Below are 17,427 nucleotides of genomic sequence, written 5' to 3'. Positions count from 1 at the left end.
GGTATGTGTTTTGTTTGTAGTTTGTGGGTAGTTGTATTTCGCACTGCTGTGAGTATTAACCTGTGAAACTGTCGGTCTTTGTTTTCTTGTTTTTCTGTGTTCACATTTATTTAATAAAATATAATGATGAACATGCAACCCGCTGCGCCTTGGTCCTCTCTACCCAACGACACCCGTTACAGGCTTTTTCTCTGACATGCACTGTGAAGTCTGGGATTTTATATAGACAGGTGTGTGCCTTCCAAATCATGTCCAATCAATTGAATTTACCACAGGTGGACTCCAATCAAGTTGTAGAAACATCTCAAGAATGATCAATGGAAACAGGATGAATCTGAGCTCAATTTCGAGGCTCATATTGAAGGGTCTGAATACTTTTGTAAATAAGGTATTTCTGTTTTTTATTTTTAATACATTTGCAAACATTTCTAAAAACCTGCTTTCACTTTGTCTCTAAGGGGTATTGTGTGTAGATTGATGAGGATTCTTTTTTTATCTAATCCATTTTAGAATAAGGCTGTAATGTAACACAAAAAAGTCAAGCGGTCTGATTACTTTCTGAATGCACTGTATCTTCTCTCACCCTGAAGCTGAAGAGACTCACATTTCAAGGCCTCTGGATCCTAGTGCAGATGAAATAGAGGACCAGACTGGGGCAATTCTCCCTGTCTGTGGAATGCCATTCAGGTCAGTGTTTTTCATCATGATTCTTGTTCTGGAGGCAGCTCTGCAGAGTGGTCAATAGTTAGCACAGCCACAAAGTCATAACATCTGATGTTAAACTAACCAATTTTGACTTTGCAGCTGGTCCATCTAGTGGAAATTTCTCAGTTCTGCCTCTAGGACAAGACTCATCTCAATAAAAATCAACCTGCTTCAAGACCCCACAACACTGGAGAAACAAACAAAATAAAATGTTATTCGTCACATGCTTCGTAAATCACAGATGTGGACTAACAGTGAAATGCTTACTTACGGGCACTTCCCAACAATGCAGAGAGAAAGAAAATTAATAGAAAAGTAAAACCAGTAATAATAAAGTAATAATAGATACATAATGAGTAACGATAACTTGGCTATATACAAGGGGTACCAATACCTAGTCGATGTGCAGGGGTATGAGGTAATAACTTGGCTATATACAAGGGACACCAGTACTGTGTCGATGAGAACTTGGCTGTACACACGTGGTATCAGTACTGAGTCAATGATAAGTTGGCTATATACAAGGGGTACTGCTACTGAGTCAATGATAACTTAGCTATATACACGGGTTACCAGTACTGAGTCAATGATAACTTGGCTATATACCCGGGGTACCAGTATTGAGTCGATGTGTAGGGGTACTAGGTAATAACTTGCCTATATACAACGGGTACCAGTACTGAGTAGATGTGCAAGGGTACGAGGTAATAACTTGCCTATATACAAGGGGTACCAGTACTGAGTAGATGTGCAAGGGTACGAGGTAATAACTTGCCTATATACAAGGGGTACCAGTACTGAGTAGATGTGCAGGGGTACGAGGTCATTGAGGTAGACATTGAGGTAGAAAATTAAGCAAAAAGGGTCAACGCAGATAGTCCCGGTCGCTATTTAATTAACTATTTAACTAACTATTTAGCAGTCTTATGGCTTGCGGCTAGAAGCTGTTCAGGGTCTTGTTGGTTCCAGACTTGATGCATCGGTACTGCTTGCCATGCGGTAGCAGAAAGAACAGTAAATGACTTGGGTGGCTGGAGTCTTTTTTGGGCCTTCCTCTGACATCGCCTGGTACAGAGGTGCTGGATGGCAGGGAGCTCGGCCCCAGTGATGTACTGGGCCGAATGTATTACCCTCTGTAGCGCCTCGTGGTCGGATGCCAAGCAGTTGCCATACCAAGCGGTGATACAGCCAGTCAAGATGCTCTCAATGTTGCATCTGTAGAACTTTTTGAGGATCTGAGGGCCCATGCCAAATCTTTTCAACTTCCTGAGCGGGAAGAGGCATTGTCATGCCTGCTTCACGACTGTGATGGCTGTGGACCCTGATAGGGAATGTGGACACTGAGGATCTTGAAGCTCTCAACCCACTCCACTACAGCCCCGTTGATGTGAATGGGGCATGCTCGGTCCTCCGTTTCCTGTAGTCCACGATGAGCTCTTTTGTCTTGCTAACGTTGAGGAAGAGGCTCTGACCGCCTCCCTCAATATCAGCAAGACAAAGGAGCTGAATGTGGACTACAGGAAACGGAGCATGCCCCCATTCACATCGAGGAAGGGCTGAAGTGGAGCGGGTTGAGAGCTTCATGAATCTATCATCACTAAGGATCTATCATGGTCCAAACACACCAACACAGTCATGAAGAGTGGGTCCAGGGTGTCTGGGATGATGGTGTTGATCTGAGCCATGACCAGCCTTTCAAAGCATATCATGGCTACAGATGTGAGTGCTATGGGGCGATAGTCATGTTACCTTGGCGTGCTTGAAACATGTAGGTATTACCGACTGAGTCAGGGAGAGGTTTAAAATGTTAGTGAAGACACTTGCCCGCTGGTCAGCGCATGCTCTGAATACTCATCCTGGTAATCCGTCTGGGCCTGCGGCCTTGTGAATGTTAACCTGTTTAAAGGTCTTACTCACATCGACTACGGAGAGCGAGATCACACAGTCGTCCAGAACAGTTGATGCTCACAAGCATGGTTCAGTGTTGCTTGCCTCAAAGCGAGCATAGAAGGCATTTAGCTCGTCTGGTAGGCCCACGTCACTGGGCAGCTCACGGTTGGGCTTTCCTTTGTGATCCGTGATAGTTTGCAAACCCTGCCACATTAGTAGGATTCAGTGTTGTAGGATTCAATCTTAGTCCTGTATTGATGCTTTGCCTTTTTGATGGCTCATTGGAGGGCACAGCAGGATTTCTTATAAGCATCCGGGTTATTGTCCCACTCCTTGAAAGCGGAAGCTCTAGCTTTTAGCTAGATTTTGCCTGTAATCCATGACTTCTGGTTGAGGTATGTACATACGGTCACTGAGGGGATGACGTCATCGATGCACTTATTATTGAAGCCGGTGACTGATGTGGTAAACTCCTCAATATCATTGGCTGAGTCCCAGAACATATTCTAGTCTGTTCTAGTGAAACAGTCCTGTGGCTTAGCATCCGCTTCATCGGACCACTTCCGTATTGAGTGTGTCACTGGTACTTCTTGTTTGAGTTTTTGTTTGTCAGCTGGAATTAGGAGGATAGAGTTATGGTCAGGGCGAGGGAGAGCTTTGTATGCGTCTCTGTGTGTGTAGTAAAGGTGACCTAGAGTTTTATATGCGTCTCTGTGTGTGGAGTAAAATTGATCTAGAGTTTTTCTGCTTCTAGTTGAACAGTTGACATGCTGGTAGAAATGAGGTAAAACGGATGTCAGTTTTCCTGCATTAAAGTCACCGGCCACTAGGAGTGCTGCCACTGGATTAGCATTTTCTTGTTTGTTTACAGTTTTTTTGCCCATAGCCACAGTCAGGAAGCCAGGCAGGCTCCCCATAGAACCAGAGTCTATTACGCAGCCCCATGCCCCCAGGCAAAGAGTCACGCTCACTCACTTCTACACACTAACAATGCCCCCATCGGTTTAAGTTCCACAATCCCTTTAGCTCTTTACATTTCCAACACTCTATACACACTAACTGTATTCAAACTAACCAGGGCATGTACTGTGTGTATCACTAACAGACACTTCCCCATAGTGTATACATACATAGTGGCACAACTCTTTGTAATGCATAGCTTTGACAGTCACTGCACACTTCAGAGGCTTGACCTGACCTGCACAATAATTGCAGTTTTTCATAACACACACACACACACGCACACACACACACACACACACACACACACACACACACACACACACACACACACACACACACACACACACACACACGCTGCTCAGGGAACAATACCCAAGCCAACCCAGCCCTCTACATGTGCCACCGCAGCCCACTAAGAAGCTGATGGTGCCAGACAACACTGGCAGGGCACAAACACCACGATTGTCCCCCCAACACAAAGTGCACTTGTGACCAAGGCAGAGTGGGGTGGATGGGTTCCTGTGTAAAGGAATAACATCAGGTCTGAAAGTGTTGTAAACTTCAAGCCTTCACTTTTAACAATGAAGATGTCCAGGAAAACGTTCATGCACTAAGACTTAGACTCTGAACCCCCTTTCATTGTAAACAACAACAGCAACAACAAACATTTCAACACTGTAATAAAATAGACTGAACGTAATGCAACACGTCAGAGTGGTTCTGTCTATCTGTCTGTCTGCCTGTCTGTCTGTCTGTCTGTCTGCCTGCCTGTCTATCTGCCTGCTTGACTGTCTGTCTGTCTGTCTGTCTGTCTGTCTGTCTGTCTGTCTGTCTGTCTGTCTGTCTGTCTGTCTGTCTGTCTGTCTGTCTGTCTGTCTGTCTGTCTGTCTGTCTGTCTGTCTGTCTGTCTGTCTGTCTGTCTGTCTGTCTGTTTATCTGTCTGCCTGCCCACCCGACCGGCTGTCTGTCTATTCATCGTCTTTCCCTTGTCAGTGAATAGACTTAGTAAGGTGTTCATTAGCCAGCATGGGGCAGTCATTACTAGTGGAAAACCTAATTTAGCGGGGTAATAGAACAGTTCAGGATGAATAGGCTAATTTAATTGCTCCTGTGTGGTGGATTGTATTGCAGAGCTACTTGCAGGAGCTTTTTTCTCCATGCAGTTTTACTGGGGCTATAAACAGTGCAGTTGTACTAGGGCTATAAACCGTGAACAACAACCACAGCAAAGAAGAGAAAGAAAGAAGAGAAACCAGTCTTCCTGAGACTGGATATGGAAAATGAGGCAGGGGAAGGGCTAAAGAATCCAACTACCCTTGGGGGGGGGGCAATGCAAATAGACCTGGTTGCCATTTGATAAAATGTTCAGGAGTCTTATGACCTAGCCCAGGGCCTATAGGGGACTATTGACTTTTATCCTTGATGTCTTGGTACCTCAGACTGTATCTCTCACCCTGAACTGTAAGGATATACACTCTAGAGCAGAGAGTCAGTCCCATTCAGCCACTGACTGGCCTGGCTAAACCTTTAAAGAGAGTGAGTCCCATTCAGCCACTGACTGGCCTGGCTAAACAGATAAAGACCCACGGCCAAGGCGGTTTGGACTTTTGGGATTCCTGTGAGATTATAATAGTGAGTCCGTACAGCCAGTTGGGTTCTCAGCTCATCGCGCAGACAGGAATAAAGATCACTCCGGGTAGGAGAAGGGCGGGGGTGTATGTTTCATGATTAACTACTCATGGTGTGGTTGTGATAACATACAGAAACTCAAGTCCTTTTGTTCACCCAACCTAGAATACCTCACAATACAATGCCGACCGTATTACCTCCCAAGAGAATTCTCTTCAGTTACAGTCACAGCCGTGTATATCCCCCCTCAAGCCGATACCACGACGGTCCTCAAAGAACTACACTGGACTATACGCAAACTGGAAACCACATATCCTGAGGCCGCATTTATTGTAGCTGGGGATTTCCACAAAGCTAATCTGAGGAAAATGCTACCGAAGTTCTACCAACACATTGACTGTAGCATTCGCTCTGAGAAAACATTGGACCACTGTTACTCAGCTTTTCGAAATGCCTACAAGGCCCTCCCCCGCCCTCCCTTCGGCAAATATGATCATGACTCCATTTTGTGACTATTAACCTCTCTGGGGTATGTGGGACGCTAGCGTCCCACCTGCGGGACACACTATTCAACAGCCAGTGAAATAGCAGGGTGGCAAATTCAAAACAAAAAAAATCTCATAATTCAAATTTCTCAAACATACAACTATTATAATCCCATTTTAAAGATACACTTCTCGTTAATCCAACCACATTGTCTGATTTCAAAAAGGCTTTACGGCGAAAGCATAACATTAGATTATGTTAGGACAGCGCTGAGACAAGAAAAACCACACAGCCATTTTCCAAGCAAGGAGAGGCGTCACAAAAACCAGAAATACAGCTAAAATTAATCACTAACCTTTGACGATCTTCATCAGATGACACTCCCAGGACTCAATGTTACACAATACATGCATGTTTTGTTCGATAAAGTTCATATTTATATAAAAAAATACATTTTACATTGGCGCGTGATGTTCAGAAAATGTTTTGCCTCCAAAACCACTGGTGAATGAGCACATCAATTTACAAAAATACTCATCATAAACGTTGATAAAATTTACAACAGTTATTGAAAGAATTATAGATACACTTCTCCTTAATGCAACCGCTGTGTCAGATTTCAACAATGTGCTTTCACGGCGAAAGCACATTGTTCAATATTCTGAGTACAGAGCTCAGCCATCAAAGCAAGCTATACAGTTACCCGCCAAGTTCTGGAGTCAACAAAACTCAGCAATAGTATTATAAATCTTCATTTACCTTTGCTGATCTTCGTCGGAATGCACTCCCAGGACTCCCACAAGAAATGTTCGTTTTGTTCGATAAACTCCATATTTATGTGCAAATGCCTCCGTTTTGTTCGCTCGTTCAGATCACTATTCCAAAGGCAAAATGCGCGAGCGCAAAACCTGAGACGAAAAGTCAAAAAGTTCCATTACCGTTCGTAGAAACATGTCAAACGATGTTTACAATCAATCCTTAGGGTCTTTGTATCATAAATATTCGATAATATTCCAACCGGACAATAGCGTATTCATTACAGAGGAAAATGAAGGAACGGCGTGCCTGCGCAGTAAACAAATCATTGGCCTCAGGCAGTCCACTTGTTGAGTCAGCTCTTATTCTCTCCCCAGTAACAATAGAAGCATGAAACAATGTTCTAAAGACTGTTGACATCTAGTGGAAGCCTTAGGAAGTGCAAAATGAACCCTAAGTCACTGTATACTGTATAGGCAATCACTTGAAAAACTACAAACCTCAGATTTCCACACTTCCTGGTTGGATTTTTCTCAGGTTCTTGCCTGCCATATGAGTTATGTTATACTCACAGACATCATTCAAACAGTTTTAGAAACTTCAGAGTGTTCTCTATCCAGATCTACTAATGATATGCATATCCTACCTTCTGAGCCTGAGTAGCAGGCAGTTTACTACGGGCACGCCTTTCACCCAGACGTCAAAATACTGCCCCCTACCCTAGAGAAGTTAAAACCTACCCAAACCAGAAACCGTGGATAGATGGCAGCATTCGTACAAAACTGAAAGCGAACTAAAAACTGAAAGCGAACTAAATTACTATTATATATGTCATCATGAAGTGCTTAGAGAAACTATTCAAGGATCACAGCACCTCTACCTTACCTGACACCCTAGACCCACTTCAATTTTCTTACCGCCCCGATCCACAGACGATGCAATTGCCATAGCACTGCACACTGCACACTGCACTATCCCGTCTGGAGAAGAGGAATATCTATGTAAGAATGCTGTTAATTGACTATAGCTCAGCATTCAACACCATAGTACCCTCCAAGCTCATCATTAAGCTCGGGCCCTGGGTCTGAACCAAGCCCTGTGCAACTGGGTCCTGGACTTCCTGACGGCCCGCCCCCAGGTAGTGAAGGAAGGAAACAACACCTCCACTTAGCTGATCCTCAACACAGGGGCCCCACAAGGGTGCGTGCTCAGCCCCTCCTGTACTCCCTGTTCACCCATGACTGCGTGGCCACGTACGCCTCCAACTCAATCATAAAGTTTGCAGACAACACAACAGTAGTGTGCCTGATTAACAACAATGACGAGACAGCCTACAGGGAGGAGGTGAGGGCCCTGGGAGTGTGGTGCCAGGAAAATAACCTCTCACTCAACGTCAACAAAACAAAGGAGCTGATCGTGGACTTCAGGAAACAGCAGAGGAAGCACGCCCCTATCCATATCGACAGGACCACAGTGGAGAAGGTGGAAAGCTTCAAGTTCCTCGGCATACACATCACTGACAAACTGAAATGGTCCACCCACACAGACAGTGTGGTGAAGAAGGCGCAACAGCTCCTTTTCAACCTCAGGAGGGTGAATACATTTGGCTTGCCACCTAAAACCCTCACAAACTTTTACAGATGCACAATTGAAAGCATCCTGTCGGGCTGTATCACCTGGTATGCCAACTGCACCGCCTGCAACCGCAAACAACCTGCCCTCCAGGACACCTACAGCACCCGATGTCACAGGAAGGCCAAAAAGATCACCAAGGACAACAACCACCCAAGCCACTGCCTGTTCACCCTGCTATCATCCAGAAGGCTAGGTTAGTACAGGTGCATCAAAGCTGGGACCGAGAGACTGAAAAACAGTTTCTAACTCAAGGCCATCAGACTGTTAAATAGCCATCTCTAGCACCTTAGAGGCTGCTGCCCTATATACTGTACATAGACTTGGAACCACTGCCCACTTTAATAGATTTTATTTTATTTATTTTTTATTTCACCTTTATTTAACCAGGTAGGCCAGTTGAGAACAAGTTCTCATTTACAACTGCGACCTGGCCGAGATTAAGCAAAGCAGTGCAACAAAAACCACAGAGTTACACATAAACAAATGTACAGTCAATAACACAAAATAAAAATATATGTACAGTGTGCGCAAATGTAGAAGAGTAGGGAGATAAGGCAATAAATAGGCCATAGAGGTTAAATAATTACAATTTAGCATTAACACTGGAGTGATAGATGTGCTGATGATGATGTTCAAGTAGAGATACTGGGGTGCAAAAGACCAAGAGGGTAAGTAATAATATGAGGATGAGGTAGTTGGGTGTTCTATTTACAGATTGGCTGTGTACAGGTACAGTGATCGGTAAGCTGCTCTGACAGCTGATGCTTAAAGTTAGAGAGGGAGATATAAGACTCCAGCTTCAGTGATTTTTGCAATTTGTTCCAGTCATTGGCAGCAGAGAACTGGAAGGAAAGGCAGCCAAAGGATGAGTTGACTTTGGGGATGACCAGTGAAATATACCTGCTGGAGCGTGTGCTACGGGTGGGTGTTGCTATGGTGACCAGTGAGCTGAGATATGGCGAGGCTTTACCTAGCAAAGACTTATAGATGACCTGGAGACAGTGGGTTTGGCGACGAATATGTAGTGAAGGCCAGCCAACGAGAGCATACAGTTCGCAGTGGTGGGTAGTATTGTAACGGAGATCATATGAAGGGGACCAAGGCGCAGCGTGTTGAGTGCTCATCGTAAATTTTTATGAAAATTGAACACTGAATACAAATAAACAAAAATGACAGCCCGACAGTTCTGTCAGGTTAATCTAACAAAACAGAAAACAACTACCCTCAAAAACAAAGGGAAAAAGGCTGCCTAAGTATGGCTTCCAATCAGAGACAACGAATGACAGCTGCCTCTGATTGGAAACCATACCCGGCCAAAACATAGAAAACAAACCCATAGAATGCCCACCCACCTATCAAACCCTGACCTAACTAAACAGAGAAAACACGACCAGACGGTTTATCTGGCATGGCAAAACCCCGAGGGTTAGCCTGGACAAACTGACCCTGGATTACGGTCAAGGGGGCTTAAACCTCCCCAATTTTAGAATGTACTACTGGGCTGCTCAGTCTAGGTTTCTGGCTCAGAGGTTTGACAATGGTCCCTCTCCCTCATGGTTGAACATTGAAAAGCTTGAGATGAATGATGACACGGGGGCAGAATTGTTTTACAAATGGGACAGAAAATCTATAAAAACCATCACAGACAACCCTTTAATCATACATTCTGTCCTGGCATGGTGTAAACTGCATGAGCTGTTCGGACGAGGGGGATTTCTCTCCCCTAAAACCCCTTTATGGAACAATAGATTGATCCCTATGTTTTTCCAGAATAGTAACTTTAGACCATGGTCTGATAAGGGGATCACTCTTCTGGAACACTGTTATGAGGAGGGAGTTCTTATGTCTTTTGAACAGCTGAAACAGAAATACCACTTGTCTAACAGGGACTTCTTTAGCTACCTACAGCTACGAGACTTTATTAGGGTGACTCTCAAGGGACAATGGAACCTACCTAAGATGTCACCTATTGAACAATTCTGCCATGCAGACCAACCACTACTCAAGACCATTTCCCGTGTTTACGATGCTCTAATGTTAGTACTAACACTGCCTGAGCTAGATAAACCCCGACTTAGATGGGAAAAAGATCTGGGTATTGATCTTGATGAGGGCCTATGGAGTGACCTATGCAGGGATGGTGTTACATCCACATTGAACTCCAGATACAGATTGATCCAGTTTAATTTCCTCCATCAGCTCTATATCACCCCATCTAGACTGCACAAGTTCAATCCTGATATCTCCTCCCTATGTTTTAGATGTGGCTCAGATGAAGGAACATTCCTCCATTCCACTTGGCAGTGTTCAAAACTACATGGTTTCTGGCAGGGGGTATGCGATACCATATCCTCAATCCACGGGGTTGCATTCCCTTTAGACCCCGAGGTCTGCCTACTGGGTAACTATACTAACACCAATCTTAGGCAAAGTCATACTATAAAGCTAACAGAAATATTGCTAGCGATTGCCAAGAAATGTATTGCCTTGAAATGGAAATCGGATTCCCCCCTACCAGTGGCAATGTGGCTATCGGAAGTTAATAGTTGTATCCCACTGGAGAAAATCACTTACTGCTTGAGGAATAAGTTAAAGACATTTTACAGAATTTGGCAACCTTTTATTGACTATATGGAGAATCTCCCCCACACCACATTGATTGAATCTCTATATAATTCTTATATAATGTTTCACACGTAATGTATAATATGTAGCTTACAGCAGGTGACCATATGAATCAATGTCTCATTATTATTATTAATATTTATTTTATTATGATTTATGTATCATGTATGTTTTTTATGTATTATGTATGCCCGTATATATAATTTTTATTTTTTATTACGCTCGTCTGTTACCGTCACTTTGTCCTTTGTTGTCTAACATATTTTCACTTTTGTTTTGAATGTTCTTAATTGGAAAATGCAAAAATAAAATAATAATACAAAAAAAAACAGAGAAAACACAGCTCTCCTAGGTCAGAGCGTGACAGTACCCCCCCAAAAGGTGCGGACTCCCGGCCGCAAACCTGAACCTATAGGGGAGGGTCCGGGTGGGCATCTATAATTGGCGGCGGCTCTGGTTCAGGGCGTAGCACCCCCACCGCTTGCTGATCCCCCCGCTTCTGTTTGTCTGGAGGAACCAGACCGTGGATCATCACCGGAGGCTTTGGAACGCCAACCGCCGCTGAAGACTCTGGGCTGCAGGCCGCCGCTGAAGACTCCGGGCTGCAGACCGCCGCTGAAGGCTCCGGACTGGGGAGCGTGGCTGGAGGCTCCAGACTGAGGAGCGTCGCTGGAGGCTCCGGACTGAGGAGCGTCGCTGGAGGTTCCAGACTGTGGAGTGTCGCTGGAGGCTCCGGACTGGAGAGTGTCATTATAGGTTCCGGACTAGGGACCGTTGCTGCAAGCTCCATGCCATGGATCATCAATACAGGTTCCGTGCCATGGATCATCACTGGAGGCTTCGTGCCATGGATCATCTCTACAGGCTCCGGGCCATGGATTATCCCTACAGGTTTCTTGCCATGGATTATCCCTACAGGCTCCGGACCATGGATAATCCCTACAGGCTTCTTGCCATGGATTATCCCTACAGGCTCCGGGCCATGGATTACCTCTGGAAGCTTCATGCCATGGAACAACCCTACAGGCTCCGGGCCATGGATCATCACTAGAGGCTTCATGCCATGGATCATCTCTATAGGCTTCGGACCATAGATTATCACTGGAGGCTTTGCTCGTGGAGCTGGAACAGGTCTCACCGGACTGGAGAGACGTACTGAGGACCGGGTGCTCAGAGCAGGCACCGGCCGTACTGGGCTATGGAGGCGCACTGGAGGGAGAGTGCGAGGAGCAGGCACAGGACGTACTGGGCTATGGAGGCGCACTGGAGGAAGAGTGCGAGGAGCAGGCACAGGACGTACTGGGCTATGGAGGCGCACTGGAGGAAGAGTGTGAGGAACAGGCACAGGACGAACTGGGCTATGGAGGCGCACTGGAGGGAGAGTGCGAGAGGCAGGCACTTGCTCACCACGATAAGCACGGGGAGTTGGCTCAGGTCTCAACCCTGGCCCCGCCAAACTACCCTGTTGGCCCCCCCCCCCCCCAAAAAAAACCTATGTTTGGGGGCTGCCTCTCGTTCTTCCCCGGTAGGCTACGATACCTGTCTATTACCTGGCCCCAAGTCCAGTTTCTCCTTTCCATCCAATCCTCCATCGACCAGGTATCCATCTCTTCCCGGGCAAGCTGCTTGATCCAATCGTGGTGGGTAGTTCTGTAACGAACGTCATATGAAGGTGACCAAGGCGCAGCGTGTTGAGTGCTCATCGTAAATTTTAATGAAAATTTAACACTGAATACAAATAAACAAAAATGACAGCCGACAGTTCTGTCAGGCTAATCTAACAAAACAGAAAACAACTACCCACACAAACCAAGGGAAAAAGGCTGCCTAAGTATGGCTTCCAATCAGAGACAACGATAGACAGCTGCCTCTGATTGGAAACCATACCCGGCCAAAACATAGAAAACAAACACATAGAATGCCCACCCACCTATCACACCCTGACCTAACTAAACAGAGAAAACACAGCTCTCCTAGGTCAGAGCGTGACAAGTATATGGGGCTTTGGAGACAAAACGGATGGCACTGTGATAGACTACATCCAGTTTGCTGAGTAGAGTGTTGGAGGCTATTTTGTAAATGACAGCGACCAAGTCAAGGATCGGTAGTATAGTCAGTTTTACGAGGGTATAGTTTGGCAGCATGACTGAAGGAGGCTTTGTTGCGAAATAGGAAGCCGATTCGAGAGCGACATTATTGATATATACAGAGAAAAGAGTCGGCCCGAGAACTGAACCCTGTGGCAGCCCCATAGAGACTGCCAGAGGTCCGGACAACAGGCCCTCTGATTTGACACACTGAACTCTATCTGAGAAGCAGTTGGTGAACCAGGCGAGGCAGTCATTTGAGAAGATGGAACACTAGTCACTTCAATAACGTTTACATATTTAGCATTTGTCATCTCATATGTACTGTATATACTCTATTCTATTCTATTCTATTCTACTGTATTTTAGTCTATGCCGCTCCGACATTGCTCATCCAAATATTTATATATTCTTAATTCCATTCCATTACTTAAAATTTGTGTGATTGTGTGTATAGTTGTAAAATTGTTCGATATTACTTGTTAGCTATTACTGCACTAGAAACACAAAAATGTCGCTACACCCACAATAACATCTGTTAAACATGTGAATGTGACCAATACAATTTGATTTGATTTGATTTAGTGTCATTCTGGCCACACACCCTCTCCTAATCCCACCCTTTCTTAGCCTGATGACTCACACTAAATTCTTACTCTGCTCTGTTGTTCGCTACATAGATTAGTCTGGAACTACCATCATTGAATTAGTTTGTGGTGATGAGGGGCACAAGGGGCGTTGTACAAAACAAAGTAATCAGCGATTGGATGGTCTCCAACCAATCAGAGTATCAAAGCTCATGACAGATTTTCCAACCATCGCTTTACCCACTTGTGTTCTGGCTCTGGCCCCACTTGTGTTCTGTGCCCCGTGGGAGTTGAACCCACAACTCTAGCATTGCAAACACCATGCTCTACCAACTGAGCTACAGGGGATGTAGATATGGTTAAAGTGACTATGCATATATGATACATTCCGGTTAGCGTTGTGAAGCATAAACAAAACTAAACACGGAATACGTTTATACACAACGAAGCCGGGACTCCACAGATCATGAGGATATCTTATTTGTCTGCCTGTTATTGATCACCAGCCCCAAGAGTCTAAATGTTTATTTTACACAACATTTTCACAAAACAGCAAACATCTTACAAGGTAAGCTTTGATTTGGTCTGTGTTTGAGCTGTTGCTAAGTGGGGGCTATCAATTGAATCATTGGGTTGGTAGGACCAAATCTAGCCTATTGCCAATATTATTTGATTATTTTTGACTTAATAGCAACATCGAATGTCCACATAGTGACTATATCTTTGCACATCAAAAATTACACAAGGGATTGGCTACTATGGCACCTTGGCAGTCTTGAAGCCAATGAGTAAAGCTTTCCAGGGATACCTGGCTCAGAGACTTGGAAATGTCCCGTGACCACACCTGACACCACTTACTAAAACATCTTCCCATTTCTAGTTGTTAAGTCTATCAATCCCATTTTGTTTTCTGATATTGTTCACATGTTGTGGAAACCATCTGATGTGTTTCCGGTAATTCACTTATAGCTTGTCAGTGAAAAATGACTTTCAAAATAAAAAAACGTTATTTTGTGTGTGCTTGATCTTGTGTATTATGAACTATGTAACTCCTATCTATCTTCTGATCATTTCCTCATAATCTCCCAGATGTCTTCAAGTTTTTGCATGTCAGAATCATGTAATTACAGATGAATAGCAGTTACTTTTGGGTATGTCTATTTAGGCCAAAATCTACTTTTTTAACCTTTATTTAACTAGGCAAGTCAGTTAAGAACAAATTCTAATTTTCAGTGACGGCCTAAGAACAGTGGGTTAACTACCTTGTTCAGGGGCAGAACGACAGATTTTTACCTTGTCAGCTCGGGGATTCGATCTTGCAATCTTTCAGTTACTAGTTCAACGCTCTAACCACTAGGCCACCTGCCGCCCTTAAGTCCTGTCTAGAAGTCAGTTAAGTCCTTCTTTATCGGGACTAGCTAAAACTGTGCTGATTGCATATCGTTTTTTCACGTTATAGGGCTTGCTGTAATGCGTCTGTGTGTAGATGAGTCAGGCGCAGGACAGCAGATATGAGTAATGTACGCAATTTTACTCAACAATAATCACAATACACGTAAAATAAATCCAAGGCCACAATAACAGACCGCAATACAAATAAACAATCACTCACAAACAAACATGGGGGAACAGAGGGTTAAATAATGAACAAGTAATTGGGGGATTGAAACCAGGTGTGTAAGACATGGACAAAACAAATGAAAAGTGGATCAGCGATGGCTAGAAGGCCGGTGACTTCGACCGCCGAACGCCGCCTGAACAAGGAGAGGGACCGACTTTGGCGGAAGTCGTGACACTTGCACTACTTTTGACAAGGGTGAATAGGACTGTTGTTAAAACAGTGCACGGCGGAAGTTGTGACAGTAACCTCCCTTGATGTGCGGCTCCAGCTGCGCGCCGACATCGACCTCGGGGACGACCCGGAGGACGAGGCGCAGGGCGATCCGGATGGAGACGTTGGAATTCCCGCAGCAACGAAGGGTCCAAGACGTCCTCCACGGGGACCCAGCATACCTCCTCCGGACCATACCCCTCCCACTCCACGAGGTACTGAAGGCCCCTCGCCTGACGCCTCGAGTCCAGGATGGCTCGAACAGCATACGCCGGGGCCCCCTCGATATCCAGAGGGGGCGGAGGAACCTCCTGCACCTCAGACTCCTGGAGTGGACCAGCCACCACCGATCTGAGGAGAGACACATGGAACGAGGGATTAATACGGTAATCTGGGGGAAGCTGTAACCTGTAGCATACCTCGTTCAGTCTCCTCGGGACTTTGAATGGCCCCACAAACCACGGGCCCAGCTTCCGGCAGGGCAGATGAAGAGGCAGGTTTCGGATCGAGAGCCAGACCCGGTCCCCCGGTGCGAACACCGGGTCCTCACTGCGGTGGCGGTCGGCGCTCGCCTTCTGCCGCCTTACGGCCCATTGCAGGTGCACACGGGCGGCGTCCCAGGGCTCCTTCGAGCGCTTAAACCATTCGTCCACCGCAGGAGCCTCAATCTGGCTCTGATGCCAAGGTGATATCCCAGTACGCACTGGAAGGGGGAGAGGTTAGTCGAGGAGTGGCGGAGTGAGTTTTAGGCCATCTCTGCCCAGGGGATGAATGCCGCCCACTCCCCCGGCTGGTCCTGGCAATATGATCTCAGAAACCTACCCACATCCTGGTTTACTCTCTCCACCTGCCCGTTACTCTTGGGGTGAAAACCTGAGGTGAGGCTGACCGAGACCCTCAGACGTTTCATGAATGCCCTCCAGATCCTGGACGTGAACTGGGGACCCCGATCAGAGACTATGTCCTCAGGCACCCCGTAGTGCCGGAAGACGTGAGTGAACAGGGCCTCCGCAGTCTGTACGGCCGTAGGGAGACCGGGCAAAGGGAGGAGACAGCAGGACTTAGAAAACCAATCCACAACGACCAGGATCGTGGTGTTGCCCTGTGAGGGAGGAAGATCCGTCAAGAAGTCCACCGACAGATGCTACCACGGCCGTTGTGGAACGGGCAGGGATTGTAACTTCCCTCTGGGCAGGTGCCTGGGAGCCTTGCACTGGGCGCACACCGAGCAGGAGGAAACATAAACCCTCACGTCCTTGGCCAAGCTGGACCACCAGTACTTCCCACTAAGACAGCGCACTGTCTGACCGATGCCAGGATGACCAGAGGAGGGTGACGTGTGGGCCCAATAGATCAACCGGTCGTGGACATCAGACGGAATGTACAGACGCCCAGCTGGACACTGGAGAGGAGTGGGCTCTGTACGTAACGCCCGCTCGATGTCTGCGTCCAGCTCCCACACTACCGGTGCCACCAGGCAAGAGGCCGGGAGTATGGGAGTGTGATCCATGGACCGCTCCTCTGTGTCATAGATCCGGGACAGTGCATCTGCCTTAGCGTTCTGGGAACCTGGACGGTAGTACAGGGTGAACACAAACGTATAAAAAAACATAGCCCACCTTGCCTGGCGAGGGGTCAGTTTACTTGAGTCTGGATGTACTCCAGATTGCGGGGGTCAGTCCTGATGAGAAAAGGGTGTCTCGCCCCCTCAAGCCAATGTCTCCACGCCGTCAGAGCCTTGACGACAGCCAACAGCTCCCAGTCCCCCACATAGTTTTGCTCCGCCGGGCTGAGCTTCTTCGAAAAGAAGGCACAGGGGCCGAGCTTCGGTGGCGTACCCGAGCGCTGAGAGAGCACCGCTCCTATCCCAGCCTCGGACGCGTCCACCTCCACTATGAACGCCAAATAGGGATCCGGAAGAGCCAGCACGGGAGCCGAGGTAAACAGAGCCCTCAGGTGACCATAAGCCCTGTCCGCCTCAGCCGACCACTGTAGTCACACCGGTCCCCCCTTCAGCAGTGAGGTAATGGGAGCTGCTACCTGACCAAAGCCCCGGATAAACCTCCGGTAGTAGTTGTCAAACCCTAGGAACCGCTGCACTTCCTTTACCGTGGTGGGAGTCAGCCAATTACGCACGGCTGAAATGCGGTCACTCTCCATCTCCACTCCTGACGTGGAAATGCGGTACCCTAGGAAGGAGACGGACTGTTTTAAGAACAGACATTTCTCAGCC

Source organism: Salmo salar, chromosome ssa01 (assembly GCF_905237065.1).
Source record: "Salmo salar chromosome ssa01, Ssal_v3.1, whole genome shotgun sequence".
Taxonomy (NCBI): domain Eukaryota; kingdom Metazoa; phylum Chordata; class Actinopteri; order Salmoniformes; family Salmonidae; genus Salmo; species Salmo salar.
The sequence above is the reverse complement of the archived record's forward strand: the minus strand, read 5'-3'. Positions refer to the sequence as shown.